This window comes from Pimephales promelas, chromosome 13, assembly GCF_988280905.1.
Source record: "Pimephales promelas chromosome 13, fPimPro1.hap1.1, whole genome shotgun sequence".
NCBI classification, from domain to species: domain Eukaryota; kingdom Metazoa; phylum Chordata; class Actinopteri; order Cypriniformes; family Leuciscidae; genus Pimephales; species Pimephales promelas.
This window is the reverse complement of record NC_142781.1, coordinates 12,056,879-12,070,126: the sequence shown is the minus strand read 5'-3', so window position 1 is coordinate 12,070,126 and position 13,248 is coordinate 12,056,879.

The window sequence follows — 13,248 nt, the reverse complement described above, 5'->3', positions numbered from 1 at the left end:
AAGCTCGAACGTGCTGCGTAACACGAGAATGAACCTCATTGGTTCTTGTTGAAGCTCAAACGTGCTGCGTAACACGAGAATGAACCTCATTGGTTCTTGCTGAAGCTCAAACGTGCTGCGTAACACGAGAATGAACCTCATTGGTTCTTGTTGAAGCTCAAACGTGCTGCGTAACACGAGAATGAACCTCATTGGTTCTTGCTGAAGCTCAAACGTGCTGCGTAACACGAGAATGAACCTCATTGGTTCTTGTTGAAGCTCAAACGTGCTGCGTAACACGAGAATGAACCTCATTGGTTCTTGTTGAAGCTCAAACGTGCTGCGTAACACGAGAATGAACCTCATTGGTTCTTGCTGAAGCTCAAACGTGCTGCGTAACACGAGAATGAACCTCATTGGTTCTTGCTGAAGCTCAAACGTGCTGCGTAACACGAGAATGAACCTCATTGGTTCTTGTTGAAGCTCAAACGTGCTGCGTAACACGAGAATGAACCTCATTGGTTCTTGTTGAAGCTCAAACGTGCTCCGTAACACGAGAATGAACCTCATTGGTTCTTGTTGAAGCTCAAACGTGCTGCGTAACACGAGAATGAACCTCATTGGTTCTTGTTGAAGCTCAAACGTGCTCCGTAACACGAGAATGAACCTCATTGGTTCTTGCTGAAGCTCAAACGTGCTGCGTAACACGAGAATGAACCTCATTGGTTCTTGCTGAAGCTCAAACGTGCTGCGTAACACGAGAATGAACCTCATTGGTTCTTGTTGAAGCTCAAACGTGCTGCGTAACACGAGAATGAACCTCATTGGTTCTTGCTGAAGCTCAAACGTGCTGCGTAACACGAGAATGAACCTCATTGGTTCTTGCTGAAGCTCAAACGTGCTGCGTAACACGAGAATGAACCTCATTGGTTCTTGTTGAAGCTCAAACGTGCTCCGTAACACGAGAATGAACCTCATTGGTTCTTGCTGAAGCTCAAACGTGCTGCGTAACACGAGAATGAACCTCATTGGTTCTTGCTGAAGCTCAAACGTGCTGCGTAACACGAGAATGAACCTCATTGGTTCTTGCTGAAGCTCAAACGTGCTGCGTAACACGAGAATGAACCTCATTGGTTCTTGTTGAAGCTCAAACGTGCTCCGTAACACGAGAATGAACCTCATTGGTTCTTGCTGAAGCTCAAACGTGCTGCGTAACACGAGAATGAACCTCATTGGTTCTTGCTGAAGCTCAAACGTGCTGCGTAACACGAGAATGAACCTCATTGGTTCTTGCTGAAGCTCAAACGTGCTGCGTAACACGAGAATGAACCTCATTGGTTCTTGTTGAAGCTCAAACGTGCTGCGTAACACGAGAATGAACCTCATTGGTTCTTGTTGAAGCTCAAACGTGCTCCGTAACACGAGAATGAACCTCATTGGTTCTTGCTGAAGCTCAAACGTGCTGCGTAACACGAGAATGAACCTCATTGGTTCTTGCTGAAGCTCAAACGTGCTGCGTAACACGAGAATGAACCTCATTGATTCTTGTTGAAGCTCAAACGTGCTGCGTAACACGAGAATGAACCTCATTGGTTCGTGTTGAAGCTCAAATGTGCTGTGTCACACAAGAATGAACCTCATTGGTTCTTGCTGAAGCTCAAACGTGCTGCGTAACACGAGAATGAACCTCATTGGTTCTTGTTGAAGCTCAAACGTGCTGCGTAACATGATAATGAACCTCATTGGTTCTTGTTGAAGCTCAAATGTGCTCCGTAACACGAGAATGAACCTCATTGGTTCTTGTTGAAGCTCAAACGTGCTGCGTAACATGATAATGAACCTCATTGGTTCTTGTTGAAGCTCAAACGTGCTGCGTAACATGATAATGAACCTCATTGGTTCTTGTTGAAGCTCAAACGTGCTGCGTAACACGAGAATGAACCTCATTGGTTCTTGTTGAAGCTCAAACGTGCTGCGTAACATGATAATGAACCTCATTGGTTCTTGTTGAAGCTCAAACGTGCTCCGTAACACGAGAATGAACCTCATTGGTTCTTGCTGAAGCTCAAACGTGCTGCGTAACACGAGAATGAACCTCATTGGTTCTTGCTGAAGCTCAAACGTGCTGCGTAACACGAGAATGAACCTCATTGGTTCTTGTTGAAGCTTCCATTTACCACAACTAATGTGTGTGGTAATCAATGTTTATCTGTCAATAAAATACTAAATTCAATCTGTTCACGCAGGATTGTGTCTCTTCGGAAACTTTTGGACTAAACCACTCAATTCATATAGATTACAATCTCTTTATACCTGAATGTTCTTTGTTTAAATTATTTTACAAACATTAAGGGAATGACACTCGATGAACATTCAGAAACAAGTAGGCAAGTAATATTAACAAAACATTTGTCAAACGTTCAAATATTTTTGTGCTAACTTTTGAGTTTTCATTATAAAAGACCGGGTAACTCAGAACGAACATTCTATTAAAGTTACTGGAAGAAAGTTTGTTTATAACTTGAGAACCCTTGCTAGAACATTCACTGATAGCTGATTTAGCTTATTTCATTAGTGGCCTAAAAATGGTGTTAGCCTATATTTCTTATCAATTTTACATACCAATTGTACAACTTTTCTTTGTCAATATTTTTTTTAAATCTAAACAAATATGTTTCAGGTTTAAATAATAATAATAATAATAATAAAAAATGTCCAAGATTTTCAATATGTTCCTATTTATTTGTTATAATCAGTGGTCATTAGTATATGATTTGTTGATATTTATAATGTGTCCTCCACCATATAACAGATATTGGCACAGACGTGTTTTCAGTGACCTATCAGCTCGGGAGTGGACTGCGAGGACAACAGATGGAAAGGGTTTAATCCAAGCAGATGTCTCAGCTTAGCAGTAAAACCATGACATGCATGAGCCATGAGGCTAGTCGCTTAGCCTATATGCTCAAACACTGTGAGCTCACACAGCATGCCAATAATCCATTACGTCTGCAAATATGATACATTTAAAAATCTATTTGATTGGCTCCATGATCCATCAGCTTTTCAGTGGGACTTTTTGTGACCTTTTCTGCAGGTTACACCTTCCCAGCTAACACAGTTACGTTGTGAAGATGTAACCGGACCAGATTCGTCGCAGAGACGTATCCACATAACGTTCCAGCGACGTAACTTTGTGATTCCCATAATCGTCGTGGCGACGTTATATTGATACGTCGCAGGAACGTGATGATTACGTCTCAATGAGTAAAATGTCTATTTTTCCCGCGTCCCCCAGCTCCTCATTTAAGCAAAAGGTACGCTAAAACAACGTAGGCTATTACATCAACGTTAACCACGTTAACCGTGTTAACCATAACATTTTAAATACTCGACCTAGTTCCGTTGCTTAGCAACAGGAAGAAACTCCTGTAACTTCAGTGCCCAACCCGTATCACGACAAGACGTGAAATAATCACGTACGTTGGTCCACTTTGGAAAACGTGTAGATGTCACGGTTTAGTTTAAACTCAAAACCATAAATAGGGCTATACTGCCCTCATGTGTCAAATTATATTTATATATTTATTTTTCCAACAAATAAAACCAAACCCGCAATAAAACCCCATACAATAAACCCCTAAACTCAACAGATTCAGTGGCTCACAGGCTCAGTCTCGGCTCAGTTGATAAAGCGTTGGGCTTTAATCAAGAAGACCAGAGTTCAATTCCCATACTTGCTTATGTTAAATTGTTGTGATTATATCAAACAAAGTGGCCAAAACAACATTTCTTCAACCTGGTAGCCTATCACGACAAGATTTGAAATAATCACGTTGATCCACTTTTGAAAACGTGTAGATGTCACGGCTTAAACCCCCTCAAACGTGAAACTTACACTTAAACTGAAACTTACCATCATGACCTGTTGGTTTTCATTAAACCGAGAAAAATGGAATTTTGTTTTATTGACGATCACTGAAAAATGTTCTATTATTAAAAATGCAAAAAACATGTATTATTTGCTTCATTTGCCTCGATCCACGCCAGAAAAAACACGTCTTGTCACATTTTAATGAAGCAGCCTAAATAGTCCACTTTGGAAAATGTGTAGATGTCACGGTTTAACCCCCTCAAACGTGAAACTTACACGTTTGCATTAACACGCTCCAGTGGATATCCAGATGTTTATTCGCCTCTGCCATACTATCGGTTTGAACCGAGAAAAATGGAATTTTGTTTTATTTACGATCACTGAAATGTTCTATTATTTAAAATGCAAATAATAATAATAATATTTTCAAGGTGAAAAGGATTCATTTGCCTGGATCCACACAAGAAAACGTCTAAATGTCACGTTTTTAATGAAGCAGCCTAATGAGTAAAATGTCTATTTTTCCGGCGTCCCCCAGCTCGAGCAGCTCAATAGATGGCGATAATTAATTGACTCGATCAAACTATTTGTTCGGAAACGAAATGTTGTGTTGCTCAAAGACTCAGCTGTGGATTATATGTCTTGGTTTGTAAGTATATCGAAGTAACAGTAGGCTATTTGGTATGGATTGTTTGCCAAGATGAAAGCTGATTTGAGCCATTGTGTAAAAAAGCAATGTTTCTGCCTGCACGAGCCAAATCAGGGTTTTTATTCGGAAAAAAAACGCGTAGCCTATATTGCTCGTCTGAAAGGCCTTGCTCAATTCACATCATTTTCAAATAAGACAAAGACTGACTACAGTTAGGTCCTGGGTTCTGGTTTTTTTTTTGTTGTTGTTGTTGTTGTTGTTGTTGTTTTTTCATTTCCTGTTTCCAACCTCAGTTATAGACCCTTAAATCAATAGTTCTCATATTTAAATTAGCTACCTCTCCCCTCTAAATGACGGACAGTTTATCTCTCAGCAAAGTTAATTTGCAGTGAGCTTCTAATCAAATACCATAATATATATATATATATATATATATATATATATATATATATATATATATATATATATATATATACTTATAGGCCTAGGTTTATTACTTCCCCGTCTTCCCTTTACAATTTACAACCTCTTAAAAATCGTGTACTGTTATCGATTTGATCAAGGTTTGAACGTTTAACCGTTGGATTGCCTGCCATTACAAAGCCTCCCCGACATAAGAAAACATGTTTTTGTTGTTGTTGTTGTTATTTTACCTTCTCGTCACCACTAGAGGGAGACTTTGACCACTGTTATTACATGTTGCTTCTTGTGGTTCCAGGTGTAGGCTACTGCATGTTTTTGAGTTAAGTGAGAAAATCAATTATTATGTTTTTATGTCAGGCACAGGGACTTCTTGGGACAAACGTTTACAGTTTTACTTTTTAGTTTAAATGCAAATTATAAGGTGCCTTTTGATAATTTTAAAAACATTTACTGTAAAAGTGTATTGTCATGTTTTATATATATACAGTTTATATATAGGCCTATATATATATATATATATATATATATATATATATATATATATAATAAAAAAAAACATGCAGAAATATTTAGTTGTCCTGTTATTTTTTTACGCCTAATAAGGTAACCAGTAACAGCTTCTAGTCTTTTTTTTTTACATTGTTTTCTTACTGTAGAACAATGATAATAGCCCACTAATAACTAGCTAAAACTGCAGTGGTCCTACATTGCTCTCAGTTTACCTTTTCACTCAGGTTACTAGAGAGAGAGAGAGAGCGCAAACACTGATTCATTATTTGACATCATCATTAAAGGTTTCCTCACTGAAAACTGCCAGTTAGTGATCAAACTGGACCAACCAATTTTTATACACGTGCATCAAAATATCTCACAAGGAGTGCATTCAGGGAATTTCCCCAAAAGAGGTACATGGAACACAGACAGGAAGAGTCCAATCACATGTTCGGTGTGACTATGATTCAGATGTAGCAAGTGCCTGTATCAAATAGCAACAAAGTGACCGTGCTGCCGCTGCGTCTCCTTTACTCTTATGTCAAGATCTAAAAGTCATTGAAGAAACTTGGCTAGTCATCCAAGTGTCTTTGTTAATCAGTTCTGATGTATTGAAGTTATAATGAGCCCTTCCCTGACCTTTCTACTGTGAGGTTTAGAAGAAATCATTAGAGAAACCAAGAGCTTTTCTCATTGAGCTTGAAATTATTTGAGAAAACCATGTTTCATGAAATGAAACAGCATAATAATTATTATAACATCATACTTATTTACAATAACAGCATTTTATGGTTTTTTGTTTATTAATATGTAAATAAAAAATAATTCGAATTATGTATAAAATAGTCCTGCATGACAAAAAGGAAGTGTCAGTTCAGATCATGTGAGTGATTTGTACCAATGATGGGGGTTTCCAGCATTTGCTTGCATAAGCTTTTTTTAATGGCCTTTGTTCAAGGGCCAATTTCATCAACAAACTAAACTATTTATGATCCTGGACTGGACATTTGAGCTTTTCCAAACTGCTTATTGATAATGGGGAGTGATTAGGAACCCACACAATGATAAATGTTATTGATAATGTAAAGTTATGATAGGCCTCATCTGCTCTTGTAGTTTTTAAAGGGATAGTTCACTTTGAAATGAATTTTTTGGTATAGTTTAGTTTACCTCAAGGGCATTCAAGATGTAGGTGTCTTTGTTTCCACAGTAGTTTCAATTTTGATATTTTTAGGTCAAACCGTTCTTGTCTGTCAGTCTTATAATGCAGGTCTATGGTCACCACCTCAAAGAGCATGCACAGAGAAGTCCAAATTAAACATGATTTAACGACTCATAAATGTAAGTACACATTGATGGCCTAAGACATGAAACGAGCGGTTTGTGTGAGAAAATGAACAGTATTTATATAGTTTTTACCTCATGTAACCACGGTCACGTCCAAGTGATCTGAGGGCGCGGGCGCTTTGGAAAGTGCCTGAAGTGATCTCTTGCGTGTGTACGTCAGTCTTTGTTTACATAGAGATTTCAGAAGCGTGACCTTTCACTGTGAAGATCTAAACATATTGAGATAAACAGGTAACTGCAATAGAAAACGATTTCGATATATCAATAAACAACGTTGAACTTTTGTTCGCAACCGCGCAAGAGATCACTTCCGGCGCTTGCGCAGACCGAAGCGCCCGCGCTTTCAGATCATTGGACGTGGCTGAAGTTACAAGAGGTAAAAACGATATGAACACTGTTCGTTTTATCACACAAATCGCTCGTTTCGTGCCTTATGCCATCAATGTGTACTTACATTTATGAGAAAGCAACCCGGTCTCATCCCAAGACGTCATATAGGCTAACTAATATTTGCCTTTTTAGGGCCCCCTTAAACGTCGGTAGATGAGGTTATGGGATCCTAACTCTACCCCAGACCTAAACCTAACCCTAAACCTAACCCGTCACCTAACTGACGTTAAAGGTAAAGCGTCAGTTGTATGACGGCCCGGGATCATCATCTACCGACGTTTAAGGGGGCCCTAAAAAGGCGGATATTGACGTATGGTCAAAATACGTCCCAAAACGTCAGTTATATTACTTTTTGGGATGAGACTGTGTTAGAAAAAGTACAAACTTTCTGTTTTTAATGCATCGTTGTCGTGTAAACCCTAAAACTGAATGACAGAATTTGTATCTATGAGAGACCTCAAAGTATCAGTGGTGCATTAAATGCCATCTGATGAAGTGAAAATGAATCCATTCAATTACTCTCGTCCTTTTTTAATCTGTATTTCGCAATTCTGACTCACCAAGTCTGACTCACGTAGAAGAAAGAACATGCTTTCTTGAGAATTTCGTCTTGTTGCATAATCCCAGAAAAAAAGCCTTTCACTTAAAAGGTTTATCAGTGAAATTGAGTTTGATGGCAGTTTTTATGGCCAATGCAAAACTATGCTGATGCTGGCACTCTCAGATCTGTTTTCCACTGGGGTCTGACATAGGGTTATAATATTTTAAGTCAGCAAGTTCAGGGGCAATTGTTTTTATTTCCTTGTTTTGGTCACATGCAGAAAGTCCCAGTGTGCAATGTCTTATCTCAGCAACTGTGTTGCAATAGAATAGTGTTTCCTAACCCTGTTCCAGGAAGCACACTCACAGTACACATTTTGGATGTTTCCTTTATTTGTCTCATTCATTTGAGGTTCTGGAGGTTTTTCCCCCTAAACCAGTTAAGTGCAATCCCCGCCCCACAGCTGATTCTAAAGATTTCATTGGTCATTTAATGTTGGAACAAATATTAACCCAGAACCTTAAAATAAAAAATAAAAACTCATTATAATCAGTGATGCTGTCTACACTGGAGGTGGTGCAACAAATTACTGAAAGTAAACTGACGCCCAGTTTTATTTCTGACTTACTTGAAGCGATATGTTACTTCTGGCACAAAGAACAAATGGATTTGCAATGACCACTTTGCCGCATTCAGAGTAGACAGCCTTTAAAGGAGTAGTTCACTTTAAAAAAAAAAAAAAAAACTTTTGCTGATAATTTACTCACCCCCATGTCATCCAAGATGTCCATGTCTTTCTTTCTTCAGTTGAAAAGAAATTAAGGTTTTTGATGAAAATATTCTCCATATAATGGACTTCAAATGGGTTTCTTGAAGATGACAATGAGATCACTGTACTAAAATGGCCCCCACAGTCACCAGATCTCAACCCAATAGAGCATCTTTGGGATGTGGTGGAACGGGAGCTTCGTGTCCTGGATGTGCATCCCACAAATCTCCATCAACTGCAAGATGCTATCCTATCAATATGGGCCAACATTTCTAAAGAATGCTTTCAGCACCTTGTTGAATCAATGCCACGTAGAAATAAGGCAGTTCTGAAGGCGAAAGGGGGTCAAACACAGTATTAGTATGGTGTTCCTAATAACCCCCCCTCCCCCCCAATGTTCAAACCAAATCTACCCCCTTGTGAGTGGTGAACGCCATCTGAACCCTGACGTCACCAAACAAGACCGAGGCCGCTAACATAAGAAACGCAACAAGGACCAAAACCATGCAAATGAACCAAACATGATGATGTCACAAGATGCGACCCTAAAAAGGACAGAATGCTCAAGCATACCGGTTTTTCTTTTCATAGTTGTGATGTTGCCCATCACAGTTCGGTACAGGAGCAGAACCGCGTCTCCTCACAGCTGATCTTGGTTTGTGTGACGGAGGGATTCCTGTCTCTTCAGTTTGACTCCTTAACATATTTTATAAGCTCTTCACGAGTTCTCTGCTGGTCAAAATACCATCATGTGCAGGCTCATTTATCCCAGCACACAGCATGTTTTGGATTACCGGTAAATTCTGTCACAAAATATACGTAATAAAATCTGGCCAATCAGATTGTGAACATATCACTGTGCCTTTAGGTTTCTTTAGGTTCGGTGTGAAAATACCAATGTGAATGCTAAGTGGACCAGGGCTACTTTTTTTTTTTTGGCCCGGACCAAATAAACCAAGTGAACCGAGCTACAAATATAAACACACCCTTAGCAGGTTGACCCCTCATTGAGGTGCATTTTGGGATAGAACGAGTGCACAAATGGCTTTCCCCTCAAATGGTATGGTGGCAATTTAGAACACAGCCTTGGAGTCTGTAGCTGATGAGTTGAGTCAGGTGTGTTTGTTTGGAAAAGTTTGGATATGAGTAGCCTCCTGCAGGGTTGCGGAAACACCGCCATGGCGTTCTCACACCTATCTCAATTTTTTTACAATCTTGCATTTTCTTTCACAAGGCAATCTTTTAAGCATACCAAAATGTGTTTATGCAAGTCACATACTCTTATAATATGATGACCTCTTAGATGTCAAAAGCTCAAGGAAAATTTGATTTCTCAGTTCATCACCCCTTTAAATATCTTTAATACTTTTTGACTTTGAGATTTCCCCAAGAAATAGGCAAGAATTAACCTGATGTCCTCCACGATTCCCATTCTTTCTGACAACAAAGCACTTGTACTTGACAAACTTGTAGTCTTGACTTTGAGGATTTCAGAAGAGGGATAAAGCACTCCCAGGAACTTCTACCGAAACGTTTGACTCTCCAGAAGATCCACACCCTTGTTTGTGTTATTTTTATGTGTGATCTGAACACCATAAACTTTATCCTACTGTGATTTTGGGCTGTTGTCTTAATCTCTATGTCTTGTATCAGCTGTGAGAGGAATGTGTGTGTTTTGGGTGAGGTTCTAACTGGATCTCTAAGTAATGTGCACACTTAGCACATATGGCGCTTGAATTACCAAAAAGCCAGGACTAATAATTAGAGAAGGATAATGTGAAGGACATCAAATAAAACAGAAAAATGACAACTTCAGAAAGCCGCCAAATACAAGTAATGACAATTACGTCAGAATAAAACGAACAAAAATGTTTGTTACATCACCTGAAGTACAGTACGGTGCACTTGTTGACCTCGGTGTGTGATCAAAGTCTGCAGATGACTGAGGTTTGCAGCAGGCAGTGAAGTGTAATCTCTTCCCACATTATTACGCTCCTCTAATCTCGCCTTCTGCTGTGAAAAAGCTGCAGAGCTACAGAAACGTACAATTAATTTAGATTTAGATTTCTTATAAATGTCTATATTCTGATTAACCTTTTTATTCAGTCTATTCTCTAGATATCAGAATATTTATGTGATTGCTATGTAATCTGAATATCACCAAATACTTCTTATTATTGGGATACTACTAAATGTGTTCATCGACATCCATACATGCTAAAAAACTGTTTTTTTTTTTTAAAGTTTAGTTTATTGAATTGTAATCGAAGACCTCTGTGGTGTAATATGAATCTTTTGGCAGGGATTCAGGTGCTGGGTCATTATGAAAAGGAGGCTTTAGCTGAACCCCTCGGTTTGACAGCAGAGTCATGTGACGGCTTTGAGTGCCGCTGTGTGGGATTAATGATCAAGGCTGCATGTGGCTTTCATGCAATGGAAATACCTTTCTCTTTCACTCTCCTGTTTCTTTAAATTGAGCTATAGCTAGTTTTCATCAGGACTCGAGGTTTTGCAATAACAGGCTGAATGGTCTCTCTTTCAGTCACATTTCCTCAAAACAGCACTGTTCAACCATAGACCTTAGACTTTATCAACTGTTTATCTTTAAAGTTATTTCAAAATTAGACAATATTTAGGTTTCACAAGCTTTTCTAGGATATTAGATTGTTCAAAATACAGTGGATGTTAGTGGCCCACAGAAGCGTGATTGAAACGAAACCATTTTTGTGGTGAAAGTGGAAGCTGGAAATTAATGTCAACAGTTCTGAGACAAAACATTACCAGATGTCTTTATAGAGACTGTTTTTTTAATATAATATTTTTTGGTAAATGGTCACTATGGCCAAAAAAACTTTTTGCGTTTAGCCAATCTTACGCCATCTAACCATCCAACGTGTGCTGGCCATTTAGTAAATAGATCCTATAGGTAAACATTAAAGGGCTTGCAAAGTTTTCGGAGAAAAGGTAAAGTTACAGCAAACAATGACAGAATCAAGCCAGGGCTGTTAATATTGATATACATTTACCAACTGGAGTGTCAAAGTAAATGAGTCATAGTGCATCTGACAGCCATTGAGTTGAATTGTAAAGAGGATGATGTTAGAACTTTAAAATTAAACAAATTCATTCTGTATTGCCAAATTTTAAATGCTATTGTATTTCATTTTAATTGTATTATAAAACGGTTAGTTCCAATCCTTGATTCTGATTGGTCAATAGCTGTGCTTTATTCATGACAAAACATGTTTTTATTTGAGCTTTCATGCATATTACAAATTGGAACATTGTTGCTGTTCATGGAATGAAGGCTTTTAGTGATTTTACTTCATGAAAGTTGCATTAATTGGTGATTCTCCAACTACAGGCACTTTTGTGTCCTTGGCCTTTTTTTGTAAATAAATAAACAAACAAATGCACAAATACATTGTCTTTATGAAGTTCATGCTCCATCATCCTAGTAAGCACCAAATCTGGCCCCTGTTTTCTTTTTACTTTAATAGTCTTATTGTGTGGTAATCGTTTTATAAAAGCAATAAAGTATTCGAGGCAAGTTACTTATTCACGATAGAGCACAGCCTCTTGTACCTTATTGCTTACATAAACTAATTTAGCTTTAGATAGTTTCCACAAAAAATATTGTTTTTGTCATTAAATATGTCGTTTCAAATCTATAAGACATACATCTTCGGAACACAAATGAAGATATTTTTGATGAAATCCGAGAGCTTTCTGTCCCTCCATTGACAGCAACGTCATAACCACTTTCAAGGCCCAGAAATGTAGTAAAGACATCGTTAAAATAGTCCATGTGAGTAAAGTGGTTCAACCTTAATGTTATGAAGCGACGAGAATACTTTTTGTGTGCAAAAAAAAAACTATTCTATTTAACATTTTCTTCATTTCCGTGTCAGAATCTGACACTGTTCATGTTATAAACACATAGTACAGCTCTTTAGGGTTCTACGTCAGAAAGTCGGCTCAGTATTGGCCAATGACTGGATTTTATCCAGTATTGGATAAAATCGTTATTTATTTATTTTTACACACAAAAAATATTCTCGTAGCTTCTTTACATTAAGGTTGAACTACTGTAGTCTGATGGACTACTTTAACAATGTCTTTACTTCCTTTCTGGTCCTTGAAAGTGGTTATGACGTTGCGGTCTATGACGGACAGAAATTCCTTAAATTGTGTTCCGAAGATGAACGATTTTTTTTTTTAAATAAGCCTAATCAAATAATAAAGTGGATCCCATGGTAACTTTTAAATTCTCACATTCCAATATGGTATACCTACTAGGCTATGACAATAGGCTACATCAGAGAATATGCACAACTTACTTCCGCATTCTGTAAAACAGGTCGCATCGCTTCCGGTCCAGGTCTTTTGTATGTGCTTCATCATTTTTTAGCGGTTTTACTTAAAAGGAGCAAGCAAAGATTTGCATAACCAATGTCCCTCACATACATGAGCAGATTGATATTTAAACGTTTTATATTTTTTCTTCTTCACAGTAACGTTTAGATATTTAAATGGAATAAAACGCCAATAACAGAGTGAACTAGGTAGGTTAGCTGATTACCTTAAAAATCCATAGATATCGTAGTCAGTTCTTATACGGCCGTTTGACAAGTGGATGCGATGAGACCTGTTTTCCGGTTTGGTCACGTGACGCTCGACATAAAGCCTATTGTGACAAAATCACAGAGTCGTGGAGGCAAACAATACATATCATTGTTACATCAACTTAGCTCTAAGCTATTAACCACAAATTCTGTTTACCA